Source organism: Apodemus sylvaticus, chromosome 20 (assembly GCF_947179515.1).
Source record: "Apodemus sylvaticus chromosome 20, mApoSyl1.1, whole genome shotgun sequence".
NCBI classification, from domain to species: domain Eukaryota; kingdom Metazoa; phylum Chordata; class Mammalia; order Rodentia; family Muridae; genus Apodemus; species Apodemus sylvaticus.
The window spans coordinates 2,695,442-2,714,864 of NC_067491.1; the positions used below are offsets into that span (position 1 = coordinate 2,695,442).

Genomic DNA, 19,423 nt, shown 5'->3' on the forward strand with positions numbered 1-19,423 from the left:
CTTTAATCTTCTAATTATTTTCAAATAAACATATGAGTCATTATTAACTATACAGTTAATTCACAGTTCTATACAAGTTAGAATATCTATTTTCTAATTAATACATCATAACCTATGACATATAATAATTGATTTTATATTATTGATTTTTGACATTATTAATTCTAAACACATTCAGGAAATATGGCACTCATGCACTGCCTAAGATTCCTTAGGGTCCTTCAGAGTTCCAGCTGCTCTCTGTGGCCTGCATTGAAACCCTAACCTCTACCCTGCCCAACCATGCCAGCTGACCCTTCCCATCTGGAAAGGATGGTGGCCCCAACTCCAGATGAATCTTGAGTACATGGTATATGATTATCCTTGGCCCTTTCTGCCTATGGCCCTTAGCAGTGTTGTGACATTTTCTCTGTGACCTGGAGTCCCCATCTCAGGTTCTCCATTGAGAGGCTCTTGCAGGGCTCATGTGCCTTTGGGGGGGCACAGTGGCAGACTAGGAATAAGAAAGGTACAGGATACAGTGAGTTATATCCTGGCTTTCCCCTACCTCTCTTGAGTTGTTCTGGAGGGCTGCAGACACTTCGAACCTGTAACTCTCACTATGAATTCAGGCCATGGGTCAGAGTGTCCCTTCCAACCTGGACATCTGCCCTCTCAGAACCAGGAAACATACCCCAGGAGAGTTAGCCTCTTTTAAGGGTCTCTCTTGTGGAATTAGAATGACCCTGTGACCCTGTGATACCACTAAGAGTAGGGCACAGGTGAGTCCACCCTGGCTGTGAGAATCTTTCTTCCGCAGGTCTAGAAATGTCAGGTCAACCAGAACTTGGCGGAATTTGTGACACAGGACACAATTTTTCATTAACTGCCTGGACCAAATGTGTGGACTTCTAGATTGTTTTTAGGGTCCTTCGCCTTTCCTTAGAGGTTGGTCAACTGACTCTATGACCCTCATTCCCAGCCCTGGGCTCAGGCCTAGAAGAGATGTCCTTGCTAAGGTGTCCTCCATTTGCTGGAGGGAGGCAGCTCCCACTGTGTATGGGAAAAATTAGAACATCTATTGCAAATTATTCTTGCTGCCTACAACAGGAGAGATTTAATATTTAATGTATGGATTAGAGATATCCAAGCATATGGTAATTTAATAAAAAAAAGTGTTTGGGTTTTGTGAGATATATTTTTTATTGCTAAATCATGCATAAGCATAACAACATGTTGCCCTTGTTGCAAGTGGTAGACATTGCATTTGGAGGGGACTGGACAGGAGAGGTGACTTTGGAATCTGTTCTCCTACTTTTTACTCAGTTCTTTGCTGAAGGCATTTGTTAACTGGTATGGATACATGGGACATAAGATGGGACCAGGCTGAGTGGGCCCAGGAGTGGTTCCTTTCTCTATCACAGATTTCAATGCTGGTCATATCCCCAGGAGCCACGCTGTCACTCAAATGATGCCTTCAGCAGTGGATGCATCGTCCAGAGTTGCCCACGGGCATTTGTATCACAAGTCCCAGTTTGCAGTTGCTCAGGTGTTTTTTTCAAGAACTATTTGAGTTGTATAAGCAGGGCTGATTATTCCCATTTTACAGATTCATTAAACAAGAGTAGAACTGGAGTCTTAGGTAACTAGGTGCTGGATGTGGCCTCCTGCATGACCCTGCCTCCTCTTTGGGGGAACTTTGCCAAAGGCAGAGTCTCCTCCATTCCTGTGTCTCCCTCTGGGGCAATGTTTACAAATTCAGGGTCCCCAGAGGCAGCAATCCTGTGAAAGCTGGCAGCCCCAGAGCTCCTTGGAGCCTGCAGCCCACTCCGATTTCAAAGAAACTCAGAGGGCTCTGCTGAGCTATTTACATGGATGGCTGGGGGTATGGGGCACTCAGCAGGACTGGGAGTCCTTCTGCCTGGCCTCAACTCCTGTCTCTGCTGCCTCTGCCTGGCTTGCACAGCCAGAAAAGGTCGTCTGGTTTAGGGTGGTTGAAAACTCCGGATTCTAATCCCAAGCATTAGACTTGGAGATTTGGGCCATTTCTGTTTCCCACTGCTCTTCCCAGCCGGGCTTCTCTCTAGCTCTGGACAAACCCTTTTGCTCTCATGGGCCTCAAGTTTCTTATCTGTAATACATGGGAACTAACATAGGAGAGCACTGTTAAAACTCAGTGTCCCGTGGCATAGCCTGGTGAAGAGAAACCACCCACACATGACCACTGCTACTAAGAGCAGCTCTTACTGAGAGGTCAGTAACTGATCACAGTATCAAGTATTAGATAATTGATTACAGGAAGGACTATATAGATGATTATAGTTTATCATTTATTCAACACTTAATGTATCCTAGAACACTGCTCCAACCCTGTCAATTAAATGTACACCAGTCCTGTTTACAGATGGGAAAACTGGGTCTAAGAAGGACCTTGATTTCATACAGTCTGACTTTTGAGTATTAAGGTCACTGTCTATATCCTTCTGTATGCTGTGGATAAATAAATATAATTATGTGCCTAGATATACAGGCACACATAGGTGAATATATTACTATGGATACATTAATAATAAAATAAGAGGCTGGACATGAAGTCAGGGAGGTTTTCAAGGCTTTATTTCACACCCTTCTAGTTCCATGGGTGAGAACTACTCTGGCTGGTAGGTGCAGGGAAAGCTGGCAGGATGCTCATGAGGATAGTGTTTGCAGAACAACCAAGCCTCAGACAGACCTCTAATGGAGAGGGAGGTTTTGGTGGGAGGCTTTGGTTTCTCCCCAATCTGTTCCCAAAGTACTGGCCTTCCTGGAGGCTGTGTCCCACCCTTTTTCCAGGCACCCTTAGCTTTCCCACATTGAGAGGGGAGGAGAGGGCTGGGTAACTTCTCTTAGAGCTTTAGGGTATCAGAACTCTCTTCAGATACAAGAGAGGGTGTGTGGTGGGGAATATAAAGAGCTGGTCAGCTAGAGTTGGCAGCTGAGATTGGGAGTCGCATACCTGGGTGGGAAGTCCTAGGTTTTCCTGGGCCTCCATTTTGCTGTCTCTGTGAATCTGTAGTCTTCACTGCCTGCGGCCCCTTCCTCTTCCTACACTTGTTGCGTCTCTTGCTCGTAGATGTATCATCTGTGTCCTGTAGGGAAAAGCCATGAGCATGAGAGATGACAATCATTGTCCCCCCATGGAGACAGCTGGAGAGTCCAGCACAAACATTGCTGGGCAAACCCTATTGCTGCTGCCCTATGGTTGTATGGACTTGCTATATCATAGAACCTCTTTGGCCTCAGTTTCTACTCCTGCAGTGGGGTTAGCTAACTTGTCCTTTCCTGCAGGGTCACGGGACATTATTAAGTGGGTGATGTGACCAACCTCCTTCACAGGCTCCGTGAGGAGTCTAATACTATGTTGGTTGTTTCTGTTTCTGGATGTCTGGGAGGACTTGAGTTAGGCAGAAGATCAAGACTTTGAACCATAAATCAGGAAAATGAAGTGGAGGATAATTTGGGCTAGATCAGTTTTTTCAGAGGAAGAACTTGACGGACAGATGAACTGATATGTCCCCGCCCAGTGAGCTAGGAGCACAAAGCAGACAGGGATGCTGGAGACTTGCTGCCCTAGTTCTCCTCCCAATGCCCTTTGGTGTCTGCACCTGAGGCTCAGGGATTGCAGTGGCAGGAAAGATTTGTGATTTTTTCTGGAGAGAGAAAGGAGACTCAAAGTCCTAATACAGGCTTCCTGAAGCAGTAAATTGTGTTGTGCGTGCGTGCGTGCGTGCGTATCTGGGGGCTGCTTTGTACATGGACAAGTGCCTCTCCTAAGTGTTCCTTGGGCATCCCTGTCTGAGGTTGCAGTAAACAAACTTTAAAGCCTCTGGCTTATTGCTTGCCCAGGTTGTCTGTGTGTAGACTCCTGGTGGCCACAAGAGGGCAGCATGGTGCAGGAGTCGATTCTTGATGGTTTTACCCAGGGAGAGCTGGAGCTGGGAGAGTGGCAAGTGGATTGCCAGCCTGGGCTTTTGGAGCCTGCCAGGAGTCAGGGCTAAGCTTCTGGCAGGGAGGGCTTCTCTGTAGAGCTGTCCCTACTCTGGTTCTATCTGTGTGGTCTGAGGACACCTCAGTACAGCCACTACCACACTGTGGCCTTTGATGGCACTGAACTGTGGGCATCTTCAATGGAGACAAGCTTTGGGACAGACATTGAGCAATGATAGGAGAAGTGTGCAAATCTCTGGAAACAGCATCAGTATGAGTCAAGATCAGGCAAGGAGCTGGAGCAGCAGGTCAGTTCATGATGGTGAACTTATCAGAGCTGCCTTCTTGGTATGTCATTCTGTAATATATAACCTGACAAACAATATTTAGTTCTAAAGAGATATTTGCATGGAATGTGCAAGGTGCACAGATCAGTTAAGGATGAATTTTTGCTTCCTGTTTGAGCAGGTAAAAGACAACTGTCATTTTTATGAGCTGGCTTGATCAATAGCCAAATGGTAATATATCTTCAGTCATGCCATATCAAAAGATGATTTTTTTTCATGGTTTCCTGGACCAAAGAGTTCCTCAGAGCAGTCATATCCCTTGAAGGAGGCAGTATGGCCCAATGATTGCAGTGGATCAAATAGTGCCCTTCCCCCCCCCCCCCCCCCCAGTTCATGCTCATGTGGATTCCTTTGCAAGCAGTTCCTTTGCAGATGTAGGGAATTGAGATGAGGTTGTGCAGTGCTGCTGGGACAGGTCCCAACCCCATGACTGGAGTCCTCATTAAGGCCATTTGAAGACTCAGACGTGTCCATAGGATGTTTGAGCAGAGAGACTGGAGTGAGACATCTACACATCAGAGTATGGGAAGGCTGGACAGAAACCACAAGGAGTTGCAGGAGGCAAGGGAAGGCTGCTCTGCAATGCTCCAAGGGAACAAGACCCTCCTCACACTTCAGCTCCAGACTCCTTCAGAATTGTGAGATGCACTCTGGTGACCCAGCTGCTGACACATCACATGGCAGGTTCAGGAGCCCGTGCAGGATTCTAGGGACATGGATGGTTGGCCATGGACACTTAGCCTTATTTCCATCCCCATGGAGCTGAGTGGCCTTAGGGGATGCTCACTGATCCCTTCAAGTCTTGTTTTCATCTCTGACACAGAAGTATTTTCTTACATGGCTGTGTGAGCAGTGTGTTAAGAATTCCAAAATACGGGGCTGGAGAGATAGCTCAATGGTTAAGAGCACTGACTGCTCTTCCAAAGTTCCTGAGTTCAGTTCCCAGCAACCACCTGGTGGCTCACAATAATCGGTAATGAGGTCTGATGCCCTCTTCTCTGTGTCTGAAGACAGCAACAGTGTACTCACATACACAAAATAAATAAATCTTTTAAAAATAGAAAATAATTTCAAAATAGGGGCTGGAGAGATGGCTCAGAGGTTAAGAGCACTGACTGCTCTTCCAGAGGTCCTGAGTTCAATTCCCAGCAACCACATGGGGACTCACAACCATCTATAAGGAAATCTGATCCCTCTTCTTGTGTGTCTGAAGATAGCTACAGTGTACTCACATAAAATAAATAAATAAATATTATTTTAAAAAACAATGTCAAAATAATGATAATGGATCCCATAAGCAAGTGTTAGGGACCCTCTGGGGGAGGAACCCATCCCAGCATCTGGACACATATGCCAACAGTGCTGAGGCTGAGATGTGCCGCTCCCTGAGTTGTCTCTCTTCTAGTTTTGGCTTTGTACATGTCCAGCTGGTAATCAGTGCCACAAATTTTTATCTGATGAGAGTCACGTTTAATTAAGTCTTGGATTTTTATCATATTTTCAGCTCATGATCATATAATGTTATTGTTAAAGGAATTTTTGAAGATGTGATTAAAAATAATAATGACTTGACGTTGAGATAATCAAAAGAGAGGCCATGTGATTGGGCTCAATCTCATTAAATACCTGTGAAAGCAGAGTGTTCTTTATGGCTGGTGACAGATGGAGAGAGGTCAGAGAAATTTGAAACTTGGGACTGATTTAGAGTGCCCTTGCTGAATTTGAAGATGATGAGCTGCAAAGAAGGCCTTGAGAGAAGGCTTTTCATGCTGAGTGTGAGCTCTGATCAACAGTCAACAAGGCTTCTGCCCTATAGCTGTATGAAAAAGTTCACTCACTGTCTACAACCAGAAACAATTTAGAAGTGGCTTTCTCCCCAGCCCTCCCATACTGGCACTGGGTTTCAGATCTTAAGTTGAGAACCCACTCATCTGTATGGACTTCTAACCCACAGAACCATAAGATGATACAGGGTGCTCTTTTAAACCCTTTTTCTTCTAGTAATTCTTTGACTAATATAGCCCATTGAAGTGCCAGCTATTAACTCCTTAAGTGTTTCGTAACTAGGAACTCTGGAAGTAGATTATTCCAAACATGAAAATAAATGAGTGTATGTGAGGTATCTATCTAGTGGTAGAGGAAAATGACTTGGCTTAGAGGATATGGTCAGCACGCCTTTCTGACAGTTTCAGGAGAGATGTGATGCCTCCTATACATACAAAAAAAGGCAAGGGACTTTTTAAAAAAAAAGTTATGATCACTGTTGAGGTTTTAAAACATCATCTTTACCCCTTCTTCTTGCTTTATGTTTTAAGTTTTAGGAATTCTCCACGCTCAATTTGAAACATGTGCAAAAATTCACAAGATGTAAAGGGTTTTGTTAAGAGGCATACACAATTCTCATGTACAAATGGGACTGCATATGAGAAAAATGCAGAAAGATGTCAATAAAAAAATTGTACTGAGCTACCTAATGACCCTCTAAGTGACAAAACACTACACTAGAAGCTGAGTAAACTTAATCTGAAATTCATATTTTAATAGAGGCATCTGAACAAGTTGACAACCAATAGGGAAATAAAACATGCATTGTGGGCTGAAGTTACCTTGGCTAATAACCATTCTGCTAAAATTCAAGAACATTTAGAAAACAGCTGTGATAGTAAAGGATGGTATATTCATTCACAATGTAAGTGAGTCTGTCTTCAGGCAAGAACAACAATACTATTATCTTTGTGGTCTGAGGCAATACTACAAGGGGAAAGAGAAGAAGGTAGAGAGAAGAGAAGAGATCATGGGGTAGGAATCTTGAAAACATGGCCATGAGGGCCGGCCAGGTGGAGTAAGAGCAGCCTAGATGAATATGACAAATCATATTGTGGGATTATTGGCAGGGAGGTCAACATAACAGCAGAGAGGGTAGATATCTGCCCAGCTCTAGTGCTCACTAAGCCTTTTTATTAATATGAAAATTTTAGGTCTCTCATCTAGGAATTGAATGATCAAAGGAGTTGTAGAAACCTTCAGCTGAGGAGCCCCGGGGACTACAGTCACGGAGAACCACTTGAGTAGTGGCTCTGAGGCTCCCGACACCTCATAAACTGCCACATAGCAGTCTGTGGATTAGAGGGGGAAATCAGTGCTGCTGGTCAACCTAATACACATCCTCACCCATGGGATTTGCTGTTCCCAAAGTTCTGTTGGCCGCCACCATGGCCCTACATACCCAAACCCATTGGCAGGTTCCTTGAGTCAGCCCTCACTTACCATCCTACTAACAATCCACAGTTCTGTGTTAGGAGGTTTGGCAGCAGCTCTGGCTGAAGCCACTACACAGGGTAAAGTTAGCATTCAGGCAAGGACTCCTGTGAAGCTCATAGCTGGTGGTGACATCCTGAAGCACCAGATGTGGGCATGCTCCCCATCCTGAAAGGCTCCAGGACAAATGGGAGTGCTCCTCTTTGTAAATCTGTGGGATGAGAGCAGAACTTTACTGGGGTGAGCAATGGGGGGTGAGCAATGGGGAAATCATGTGGCCTCACACCTGTACCTGAACCCCAAGCCACCCCACCTGCTGTGGTCCCTCGCTCCCATGCTGCTACAGAGCTCCCAGCACTCAAGTGGATTCTCCCTAAGTTTTACTTTGTTCTTTGTCCCCAAACTCTGATAAAAGTAAGGCAAATTTCATTATGTTTTAGGTCTATTTTATACTTAAACACTCTCAGAAGATTTTCTAGGATGCTTTTGCAGTGCTTAAGCAGGCCTTGAGAGACTACCAGAAGAATGTGTCATTGTATTCTTTTCCCAGCCCACAGGAGTAGCCTTCCTGCAAAGAATAAACAAGTCCTAACTCTGCAGACTCCTACACAACTAGGTAGGAATCTATTACTGAACTGTGCTTTCAGCTTCACTAAAATTATGTCAAAGAACAGGAACAAGTGTAGAGCGAGGGGGGGAAGACACCTGTTCTCTCAGAAGCCAGGATCCCCAGCAAGCTGCCTCAGGCACAGCTAGGGAAGATGGAGCAGGCTGCAGTCTATGGGCACCAGCGTTCCATTCCTGTGCACAGCCAGTCAACAGTTCCTCACACATAAACACAAATAACCCCCCCCCCAGAGAAAAAAGAAAAAATATCATGTTAACAAGGAATGAACACTAATCTCAATATGAGCAGAAGAGTCCAGAGTAGCTACAACTGAGCTGGGACCTCCAGAGATGACACAGACCAAGGGTAAATCTGAGGAGAGAGAGGCCCTAAGAGCTACCTGGCTAAGGTCACATTGACATTGGCAACCCCACTGCCAGGCTGGAAAGCAGCAGGGCACAAAGACTGGGAAGGACCGGTCCTTGCAGGCTTCAGCATGTGCACCAGGCTCTCCTTCCTGCCCTTCCTGACTGAGGTAGGAAAGTTCCCAGGCCTCCCAGGGTTGTTCTTAGCTCCCTTTCACTTTTTGGCTGAGGTCAAAGTCCCTGGACCCTGTGATCAGCACCCAAGGCAAAGTTGTCCCAGGGCGATCCTTCAGGAACTGAGGTAGCTGAAGTCAATAATAGGTCTCAAGCCCCTGTTCTGAGTCCACTTGGTTTCTCAGTTATTATCCTTCAAGTCAGGGGAAGATCAGAGAATGGTCTAAGGTGGTGCTAAGCTTCCAGAGCCACTCTAGCTCTGAACTCTCTGAGAACTCTCTGAAGTTACTCCCTCCACCCCTGCGCCCCAATTCTTGGTTTCACAGGCCTCAAGAGAGCTTTCAGCCCAGGAGTGGGGATCGGCCAGGCACAGGCGGAGAGGAGGCCCTCTTCTTTGCTTCTTAGCTCTAAGCAGGCTAAACTACTAGTTAGACAAAAGGGGCATCTTAATGGTTTGGGGTGATAGAGATCGGCCCAGAGCCACGAGGGTATAAAAAACAATCAATTCTGAGACTGCATACCTCAAATCCAATGCAATCTATTCTTTTGGGGGGAGGGGTTTAGAAAATTTTAGATTACTTTAATCCCTGCCAGGACTAAATCCAAGTCATCAGACTTGGTGACAAATGCCTGATTTACCAGCTGAACCATCTTGTCAGCTTCTCCAACAGTTTTGAAATTTAACAATACAGAAATGATTAAAAAATTCAATTTTCCCTCCTAGCCCCTGCTCCCACAATGATGACTTTGAAACTAATCATTTATTAATAGATTCCTAGGCTGTAAGCTTTAGTTCATTTCCTTACTAACTCATAACTTATGTAACCCAATGAAACTATTCTCTCTACCACACAGTTACTTACCGGTCCTCAGCTTCGAGTGTCCAAGCTTGGTGCTAACCTTTATTCTATCCTGAGTTCAGCCACCTGCTGGTTTATGTACATCTCCTCAACCTCTGCTCAGATCTCATGCTTTGGGCCTCCACAGTGTTCCCTGGCGAATCTCCCTTTATCCTGAATTCATCTACCTGCTGGTTAGTTACCACTCCTTTTGTCCCTGACTGCTTCTTCCTTACTGTCTTCCTTAAGCATCTTTCCCAGTGTGTCTCTCGAATCTCTCTTTATTCTCTCACTGTTTCCCAGAATCCTCTCTTCTCCTGCCTGTGCCCCACCTCCAATTTCCTACCTCAGCTCATTGGCCATAGGTTTTTTTATTGTCAGGTGATGCTTGCCACACCAACTCCAGTGTCGTCTGTGTGACTTGCCAGTACGACATTAAGGCAGATGGGAGAAAAATGCCCCTCGGGGCTAGGCTCCCTGGAGGTCCCTGGCAGTGTGCCCACCTCTGCCCTTAGAAAGGACCTCGATGTTCTCTAAGGATATTGTGCTTCCTGGGTTATGGGTTCTGCACTGTGTCTTTCTTCTTCCTCTTCTTAATTCTTTATACAGCACGATCCCAGCCTATAAGCTGGTTAATTGATAAAGGAGAACTTGGTATTCTGGTGGAAAGAAAAAGAGGATGTGGTGATTATGCCTACTGCTTCCAGTCCTAAACTCAATGAACTCATGTTGAAGCTTAGTGAAAGAAAGTCTTGAAATGCTTTTCAACAGGGTCCGTCTTTATCACTAGCCTTAGCAAAGGTAATGATGAATAGTTTGTAGCAGGAAGAAAAAAAATATGAAAAAGTATAGGACTACTGATGAGCTATTGCTTTATACAGGTACTTATGATAAAAATGTAATAGATGGATAAAAACATTGAAGGTTAGAAGGTCCTATAATTTTCTTGAGATTATAGAAATAGATTAGCTTGAGCCAGACCACATTGGTGTTTGCTATTCAAGGCAATATAGAGGGCTCTTGTAATGTATATATTTAAAGCATTTTGACTTTTGATGACAGAAGAAGGCTTTAAGCATAAAAATTGGTCTGAAGGCCCAAGTTCTCCTGTTGATTATTAACACAACTTTAATAAGTAACCACAAGTTAGAATCAAACACTGTATGTCTGAGGTTCATGATCATAGTTTGCTTTTGATCATGGTTCACAGAGTAAAAGTTCCTGTGGACATCATGTCATGTCTAATTGCTGTTCTAATTAAGATGGAAATGTACCTTGTTTAGCAATTCTTTGAGTGTTTCTGGAAGTGTGCCAACCTTGATCTGTTCCTCAATGTATTATAAATATGCCTGAGTAAAAAGTAAAGTTGCAGCAGATTCAAACCTCTCTCTGGTGTGTCTGTCTGTCATATTGCCGCACCAATGCCTTCCTGAATACCAAAGCCCTGATTTTCCCTCTGTCGTGACTCCCTGTCTGGGTCAGTCTGTGGCAGATGCTTATAAGAGATTTTCTCTATACAGAAAAACCTTACTTGTAACTTAAATAAAAATGGAAAAAACAAAAGAAATTCTTCAAGAAAAAAGTGTTTTATGACTAGCAAGCCTTGGTCATTTCAAAGCAGGCCAGAGTAACTGTGTTTGGCCCTGGATCCCACGAGGTAGCTGGATGGAACAGACTCCTACGACTTGACATCTTAATTCCTCATGTGTGCCTCTCCCGTCCCACATGCTACAAACAAATAAACTAAGTTATATTAAATAATTGTGTGTGTGTGTGTATTTGTTTTGGAACAGGGTCTCACTGTGTAGCCCTGAGTAGTTTAAACTTCAGTATGTGAACTTGACTGACATGAGATCTACCTGACTCTTTCTCCTGAATGCTTCAATTAAAGGTGTGCACCAGCAAATACACAAACAACAACAAAACCCAAAGAAATTTAAATTGAGTGTGTGTGTGTGTGTGTGATAATCACATTTAAAGAAGACTAGTCCCTTTGAGGTGGGTATAGTAGAAGCTGAAGGGAGGAAAGGATAATGGGGAAGGAATGCATTGATAGTTTAATTTTTAAAATATACTGTCAACCTTAAAAAATATAACAAGAATAGACTGGATGTGGCCCTGTCTCTGCTTTATACTCAATATTATATGCACAGCAGATAAACATACTGAATGAGCTGTACACTTACATTACCTTGGCTATTTACTGAAATAAATTTCATCCAGCATTACATCTCATATAAGTCATTTTCCTATCCTCTTTCTTTTCTAGTTACGCTGCTTCTCATCTTTTGCTGTAGTAACACTTTTATTGGGCTGCAAAGATAATTCACTGGCTAAAAGGGCTTACTGATCTACCATGACAACTAGAATTCTGATTCTAGCACCAGGTAACAAGCTGGGTATCTTGAAAATGCCTGGAATTCCAGCTCTGAGGGATCTCATATTACTTTCTGGCCTCTCAGTACACACACACACACACACACACACACACCCCACAGACAACAATTTTATAGTAATATTTTGGCTATTAAACTCTGACCAAAATCATTAGATAAGTCATATTTTTATATTGAATAGTAGTTGTGTTCTACATTCTTGCACTCACAAGTGTTTCAGCTATACTACACATATTTTTAGGTTAGCCTGGGCTATAGGGTGAGACCTTGTAGAAAAAAAAGAAAAGAAAATTAAAGATTTTAAATTAAAGTAAAAGGCAAGACAATAGATATATAAAAATACCATTATGGAATAATTCTTTGACCCTTACGTTTGTGGAAATCTGTGGTTTGCTGGAAGATGTTTGTAGTCATAGGCACTTCTCCACAAGATGCTTACTAGTTACAAATAGAAAAGTTGTTACTTTGCTAGGAGCAACCTGAGAGTCAGCATTTCAAAATAGATAAGGTTAATGTCACCACCAACAGAAAAATTCATTATCATGCACCTTCTGATATGAGACCTAATATTTCTATAAAAATTCATAGTTTGAATCTAATCATGAGGAAGAATTAGGGACACCTAACTGAGTACATTTTATTGGTTCCCTGCTGTTTGAAACTGTAAACCTGACAAAAGCAATGCACGACTCAGGACTCTTGTACATAGACATTGCTGAGATAACTGTGGGAGAACGGGGTATGGATAGCAAAGCACTCAGGGGTAAAGGCTGTCATGACTTCCTTAGTTCTGAGTGGCCCTCAGAATGAGAGAGATAGGAGAACACAGGGGTGGATGGACGGAGCAGACAGGGAGCTAGAAGTACAGACTTTAGGCAAGTAGTGTCAGCAGAGATCCACAAGAAAAAGGTGCCAGGGGACTGCACTGATCCTTGCTGGAGCACAGCAGAGGAGAAGATGAAGGAACGCTTGCTGCAGAGACTAACCTTCTCACTCTGGTGTAAGAAAGCTGTCCAGGCAGGGTGTTTACCGCTTCTATAGGGGGTATGTTGTGGTTGAGATGTTAGGAAAATATGAATTTCCAAAACTTCACAATACCCTCATCTACAGCCGAATTTGGTAGAAACTCTTTAAATCCCAAGTACATTGTAAGAGTACTTGAAACTACCAAATTCTCTAAATCTTTACATTAGATATTATTTATTCAAAACTCCATTATTTACTACATTTATTTTGAGGTAGATTTCAAGCATATAGAAACTTGTGGTTTGATGACACACACATCCTCCCTTGAAGGAGGCATAACTTAGCAGAAATTAATATAGCAGAAAAGGTGCTATTGGCATCACATATACCTCAAAATAAGTATTTAATCAGTGGTAGATTACTTTCTTAAAACTAGTTCACACCTCCTAACCAAGAGTCAGATACATCCATTATCAACCCATTTTCCATTTCTGTTGTGGTTTCTTTCTGTGAATATTGTATATTGAGGCGCATAAGCTGTATTTGGACTTTTGGATTTTTTTCCAATAATCATTATTGGAGGTTCATTTAGTGATCAATTTTACTGCATATTATTTGTAGGTATGCTCATACCTACGTAGGACTTATGGCAGCCTCCAGTTTGAAAATATTGCCAATAACAGTTGTTAAAATAATCTGTGTATATGAAAAAAATTAGTTTAATTTTTAAATGATTTCCACTGAGTATAGGGACCAATAGAAAGACTATGTATTTCATTTACACATTTCAAAAGGACTAATAAATCTGGAGAAAATTTCTTAAATGAAAATGGACAGTGATAACTGTGAAATCATCACTCTCAGGATTGATTTCAACCCATCTATCTGTGGCATGCATGGTTATATAAGAGGAACGTTTTCTTCGAATCACCATGGCCGTGTGTTCTTTGTACTTGTTATTTAGATTACTAACTTAAGTTGTGTCCACCCTTTCTAAAGCACTGTCTCACAAGATACCTCAGATAACCCTCCTTCTAGCTTTGCACTGTTACTCTGTAACAGTTTCCTCTGAGACTGAAGCTTTCTAGTCCACAGGAACTCTCTTTTTCATCAGGAAGAGATACATCTCCAACTAGCATCAAGAGTCCCTGAAAGTAACCAGATTTTCTAGGCTCTTTCTTCCAAAGAGTAAACAAGGCAAGCAGCTGTGTGAATCACTCTCAAACAAGCCAAGCTGCAAAGACTCAAAACCCAACCCAGCTATGTGAAATAGATGTAGATCAACTGCGTCCCTTGGGAAGCACTCTCTGTCCAATATGTTGAGCTGCCTGAAAGGAGTGTTTCGGGTTCCCAAAATTTTCATGCTCTTGCCAGTCCTGCGGTGGGCTTTGATGGTGTAACAGTTTTTGAATCATTTGTTCTTCTGTGAGTAAGCTCTCACCAGTATTTCTTTAAATAACTCCAACAAAACTCACTGTTTTATTAACTGTACTTGTGTGGTATACATACTTTGGTCTGTTTTGGGCTCTCTATCTGGGGTAAGAAGCAGAAGTTTTGTAATACAACTGTTTACTGAGTTTATGTAAAAGTTTATCAAACATTAACATGTAAGGCGTATGCTCTAAAATCAAGAATTGACAAATGGGACCTCATAAAACTACAAAGGCTGTAAGGCAAAGGTCACTGTCAAAAGGACAAAACGTCAACCAACAGATTGGGAAAGGATCTTCACCAACCCTAAATCCCACAGAGAGGTAATGTCTAATATATACAAAGAACTCAAGAAGGTAGAACCCAGAGAACCAAATAACCCCATTAAAAAGTGGGGTACGGAGCTAAACAAAGAATTTTCACATGAAGAACTTCCGAGAGCTGAGAAACACCTTAAGAAATGTTCAACATCATTAATCATTAGGGAAATGCAAATCAAAACAACCCTGAGATTTCACCTCACACCAGTCAGAATGGCTAAGGTCAAAACCTCAGGAGACAGCAGGTGTTGGAGGATGTGGAAAAAGAGGAACACTCCTCCACTGCTGGTGGGATTGCAAGATGGTGCAACCACTTTGGAAATCAGTCTGGCGGTTCCTCAGAAAACTGGGCATGACACTTCCTGAGGACCCTGTTATATACCCTGGGCATATATCCAGAGGATTCTTCAGCATGCAATAAGGACAGGACACATGCTTCACTATGTTCATAGCAGCCCTATTTGTAGTAGCCAGAAGCTGGAAAGAACCTAGGTGTCCTTCAACGGAGGAATGGATACAAAAAATGTGGTATATTTACACAATGGAGTACTATTCAGCCATTAGGAACGATGAATTCATGAAATTCTTAGACAAATGGATGGAGCTGGAGAACATCATACTAAGTGAGGTAACCCAGTCTCAAAAGATCATTCATGGTATGCACTCACTGATAAGTGGATATTAGCCTAGAAACTTTGAATACCCAAGACATAATCCACAAATTAAATGATGTCCAAAAAGAATGGAGGAGTGGCCCCTGGTTCTGGAAAGACTCAGTGCAAGAGTATAGGGGAATTCCAGAACAGGGAAGTGGGAAGGGGTGGATGGAGGAACAGGGGGAGGGAAGAGGGCTTATGGGACTTGTGGGGAGAGGGGACCCCAAAAAGGGGAAATCATTTGAAATGGAAAAAAAAATATATCAATAAAAAAAGAAAGAAAAAATGTTAAACATCATCAATCATTAGGGAAATGCAAATCAAAACTTCATTTTTAAACATTGCTTATATTATTGTTTTTTGTTTGTTTTGATTTTTGTGTGTACGTGTGTGTGTGTGTGTGTGTGTTATTATTAAAAATGGAGAATATAAATCTGCGTGGGTAGAGAGGTAGAGAGAATATGTGAGGAGTGTTCTCCATTTTACCTTTATAATCTCCATTTTCCTATGCATCACCTCTCTCCTCTCTATCTAGAGGCAGTTAGTCCTTTGTCCTCCATGGAAAAGTTTCTGGGAACCTGATGTCAAATGTCACCTGTGCATACTTCCCTGAGAAGTGGAATCTGGCTGCGGTGCAACACCAAGAGAAGGTATTTTATGAAACTTGCAAGGAGAGTTACCAGAATTAGGAGCTATTCATTTGGAGGCTTCTATGAGACATTTCTGGATATTCCTCCAGGCCACTGAGAGAGACAAGTAGCTGTCTGGACCTGCTGACAGTGAAGGCCTCTCTCTGCCTTGCCCAGTGACAATCTTCTAGTATAAGAATGAGGCTCTTTCCTGAAAGGCTCTCTGCTGAAATCCAGAAGACCCAGTTATGGGGCAGTGCATGAGATAGCTTGCCTCTTGCTCAGCTTCCAGAAGATGCTCATGGCCACTGGATTATATCTGAGAAGAAAGGAGGCACAAGACAAGGAAAGCACTGTAGGGATACGCCTCTGATTTGCAGTCTTTAGGGGAGGAGTAGTGCTGAGTATTCAGACTATGCTAGAATCCTACAAAGGTGCTGTGCAGCTGAACTGTGTAAGGCTCGTCTGGGTGTGTGTTGGAGCTCGCTCCATCCACCTATTGTGTGCATTTATGTATCTATGTGAGAAGTGTGTGATGCCTGCTTGCTGGAGCTTTGCTCTAACCAATCTATGTGTGAATGTCTGTCTGTCTGTGTATAGGTCTGTATGCATGAATGTATGTGTGTTTGTATGCATGTGCCTTTCTGTGTATGAAGTTACTGGACTCTGTCTTTTGTTTCATCCACTCAGTGTGTGTGTGTGTGTGTGTGTGTGTATGTGTGTGTGTGTGAGAGAGAGAGAGAGAGAGAGAGAGAGAGAGAGAGAGAGAGAAAGAGAGAGAGACAGAGAGAGAGACAGAGACAGAGAGACAGAGAGACAGAAAGAATTTTCTCTTTCCTTATCTTTCTTTCAGGGCCCCTTGTTAAAAAGAGTTCATAGTTTTTCCACTACCCTCAGGGAGTGCCAGCCCCATTAATGTAAGCTTTGTTTTCTCATAAAAAAAGTCTGTGGAGTAATTTCTCTAATTCCTGGCTGCCTTTACCAGCAGCATCTGTAGGTATCTGGATCCTCCCTTGTCAGCAGCTCTAAGCTTGACTTGCAATGGCTGCCTGCCTCAGTTTGCCTACCATATAGATGCCCAAGCTGGTCTGTGGCAAGTAAGTACACTAATTTCTTAATGGTGCTCTCAACATTAGTTCCTATTAGAGTAGATAACAGAAGAGATATCAGAGTTGACTCTTATGTTTCTTTAATGTGATGTTGCTTGTATTTTTCTAAATTGAGAAAAGATTCTGATGACTGTAAAATGTAAATTATTGATTTTCATTCATGATTTTTTTAACTTTTGCAATTTACTTATGATTCATAAAGTGTCTGATTTCAACACTAATGTCCAAATGACAAAAGAAAAAAGTAAAAGTTAGGTGCAGAAGAACAGTTTGTGTCATAAATGTTGGAATGGAAGTACAAGCAGAACCCCTTGAGTGGGAAGACAAGAGTGGATTTATCTCTTAGTGGCCCGCATGGTAGGTAGGCACAGGCTCAGCACCATGACAGGTATGAGTGAAGCTTCCTAAGAACTGTTGACTGGGTGGGGTGGTGGTCCATGCCTTTAATCCCAGTACTCAGGAGGCAAAGACAGGCATATCTCTGTCAGTTTTAAGCCACTGTGGTTCCCCCCAGTGAGTTCCAGAACAGCCAGGCATGTTTCTCAGTAACTAGAAAGCAGGAGTGTAACTTTAATTTTTTAAAAACCTATTTTTAATGATGGTTCTTAAATGCTTTAACCTTCCTTTAACCCCATCACCTACCAGAGGTGGTGGGAAGGAAACAATATTGGGGACATGGACCTGATTAGACATAGTTCTTTGGAGTACCTCCCATCTGTGTTGTCTGAAAATCAGCAGTTCAGTTCACAGGTCAGCAGCAGTAGCTCAATCCACTCCCAAACACCTCATAGATACATCAGCAGTCCAGTTTGGTAGAGACGTGATAGCAAATATGAACCCGTGTCGGCAGCACTACCTAGCAGAGTCAGCCATGCCTCAGCCTCAGCTTGAGTCAGCAGGAGGGACCCTGAGGTAAGCCAGGGAAGGTCTCTGCTGTGCCTCTCTCAGGGAATCAAAGATCAGCAAAGATGCAAGACCTACAGGCATTGCGCATCTAGCTCTGTAAGCAAACCAAGGGCAGCCTCCTCACATGTCCTTCATGTGTCTTGTCTCAGCGTGTGTCTCACCTCAGCGTGTGCCTGACTCAGCTGAAATCAGGCTGCTGCTCAGCCCAAGTCCACCGAAGCAGCAAGAAACTGCAGCACGCCCCCAGAAGTCCCTTGGTGCATTTCCCTCCATGGAATCCCAACAAGTGCAGCTCAGTTACACAGTGTAAAGCAGACTAACGTGTGCTTGTCTTTAGCAGAGAATCCTTTGACCTGTGTCTGCTTTAGCTTAATGTCCCTTCACGAGGGAGCCTTAGTCTTTCCCCTGTGTCCACTCCAGGAAAACACTTCTTCATGCCTTTGCCCCAGCAAAACGCCATCCAATACAATGGACTTTCCAGGGAACCCTTAATTGTCCACTTCAGAGGAGCCAAGGACTGCAACTTGAAACTCCTATGACACATGTATTTCAGTGCAGCTAGCCCGGACTGACTTCATGACTCCCTGCAACTGTCTGCACAGCATGCATATCAAAACCTGCCTTAGCCCAGAGAGACTACACAGTCCTTCTTAAAATTATTCAGGCCACTACCTTTGCATGCTCGCACAGGCCTCTAATCCTAGCACTTGGGAGACTGAGGCAGGCAGATCTCTGTGTTTAAGATCAACAAAGTGAAGTCAAGCATATCCTTAGGTACCCAAAGAAACCCTGGGGTGGAGGGTAACAGGGCTCCTCCCAAGCTTCAGTTAAATTCTTGGTTTCTGTACAAAATATTCAAGAGAATAGGTGGTCCTTTCTCAGACCCCAGATATCTCAATCAATTGGTTTTTTGAAAGCAGTAGAAAAAAACCTGTCTTAAAAACCAACCAAACAAACAAAAACAAATGACACACACACACACACACACACACACACACACACACACAAAAGAGAGAAAACACTAATACATACTCTAAGCAGGAAAGCAGGTGAACTAACTGCAGATGTTGACCTCACCTTCCGCTCCTGCAAATCAAATAAATCCCTGAGTCTCACATCCAGCTTTGCTATAGCACACCGACTACAGCCTCTTGTTCCCCGGTCCCGGACTCCAGTGGATACCATCTGTCTTCCTATATTAATCTCCCTGGTTCTCCAACTTGTTGCTTTGCTCCCTTGGCATACATTACCTAAGACACTGAATATAGAGGACAAAGAAAGTATATTAAAAGCTGCAAGGGGAAAGGCCAAGCAACATATAAAAGCAGACCTATAAGAATTACATGTTGCCAGGCAGTGGTGACACACGCCTTTAATCCCAGCACTTGGGAGGCAGAGGCAGGTGGATTTCTGAGTTCGAGGCCAGCCTGGTCTACATTGTGAGTTCCAGGACAGCCAGGGCTATACAGAGAAAC

General features: G+C 43.2%; 1 protein-coding gene and 1 long non-coding RNA gene across 2 annotated transcripts in view; both read left to right on the forward strand.

Moving 5' to 3' along the window:
• LOC127671280 (zinc finger protein basonuclin-2-like) overlaps window positions 1-19,423 on the forward strand; it is a 221,189-nt gene that overhangs the window by 95,005 nt on the left and 106,761 nt on the right. The gene's annotated exons all lie outside the window — the stretch shown is intronic.
• The window catches only part of LOC127671348 (uncharacterized), a 31,716-nt gene that overhangs the window by 9,372 nt on the left and 2,921 nt on the right, over window positions 1-19,423 (forward strand). Inside the window, exons 2-3 of the long non-coding RNA XR_007974719.1 lie at window positions 15,840-15,954; window positions 16,919-17,030. This is a non-coding gene — a long non-coding RNA (uncharacterized LOC127671348). The remainder of the gene's footprint in view (window positions 1-15,839; window positions 15,955-16,918; window positions 17,031-19,423) is intronic.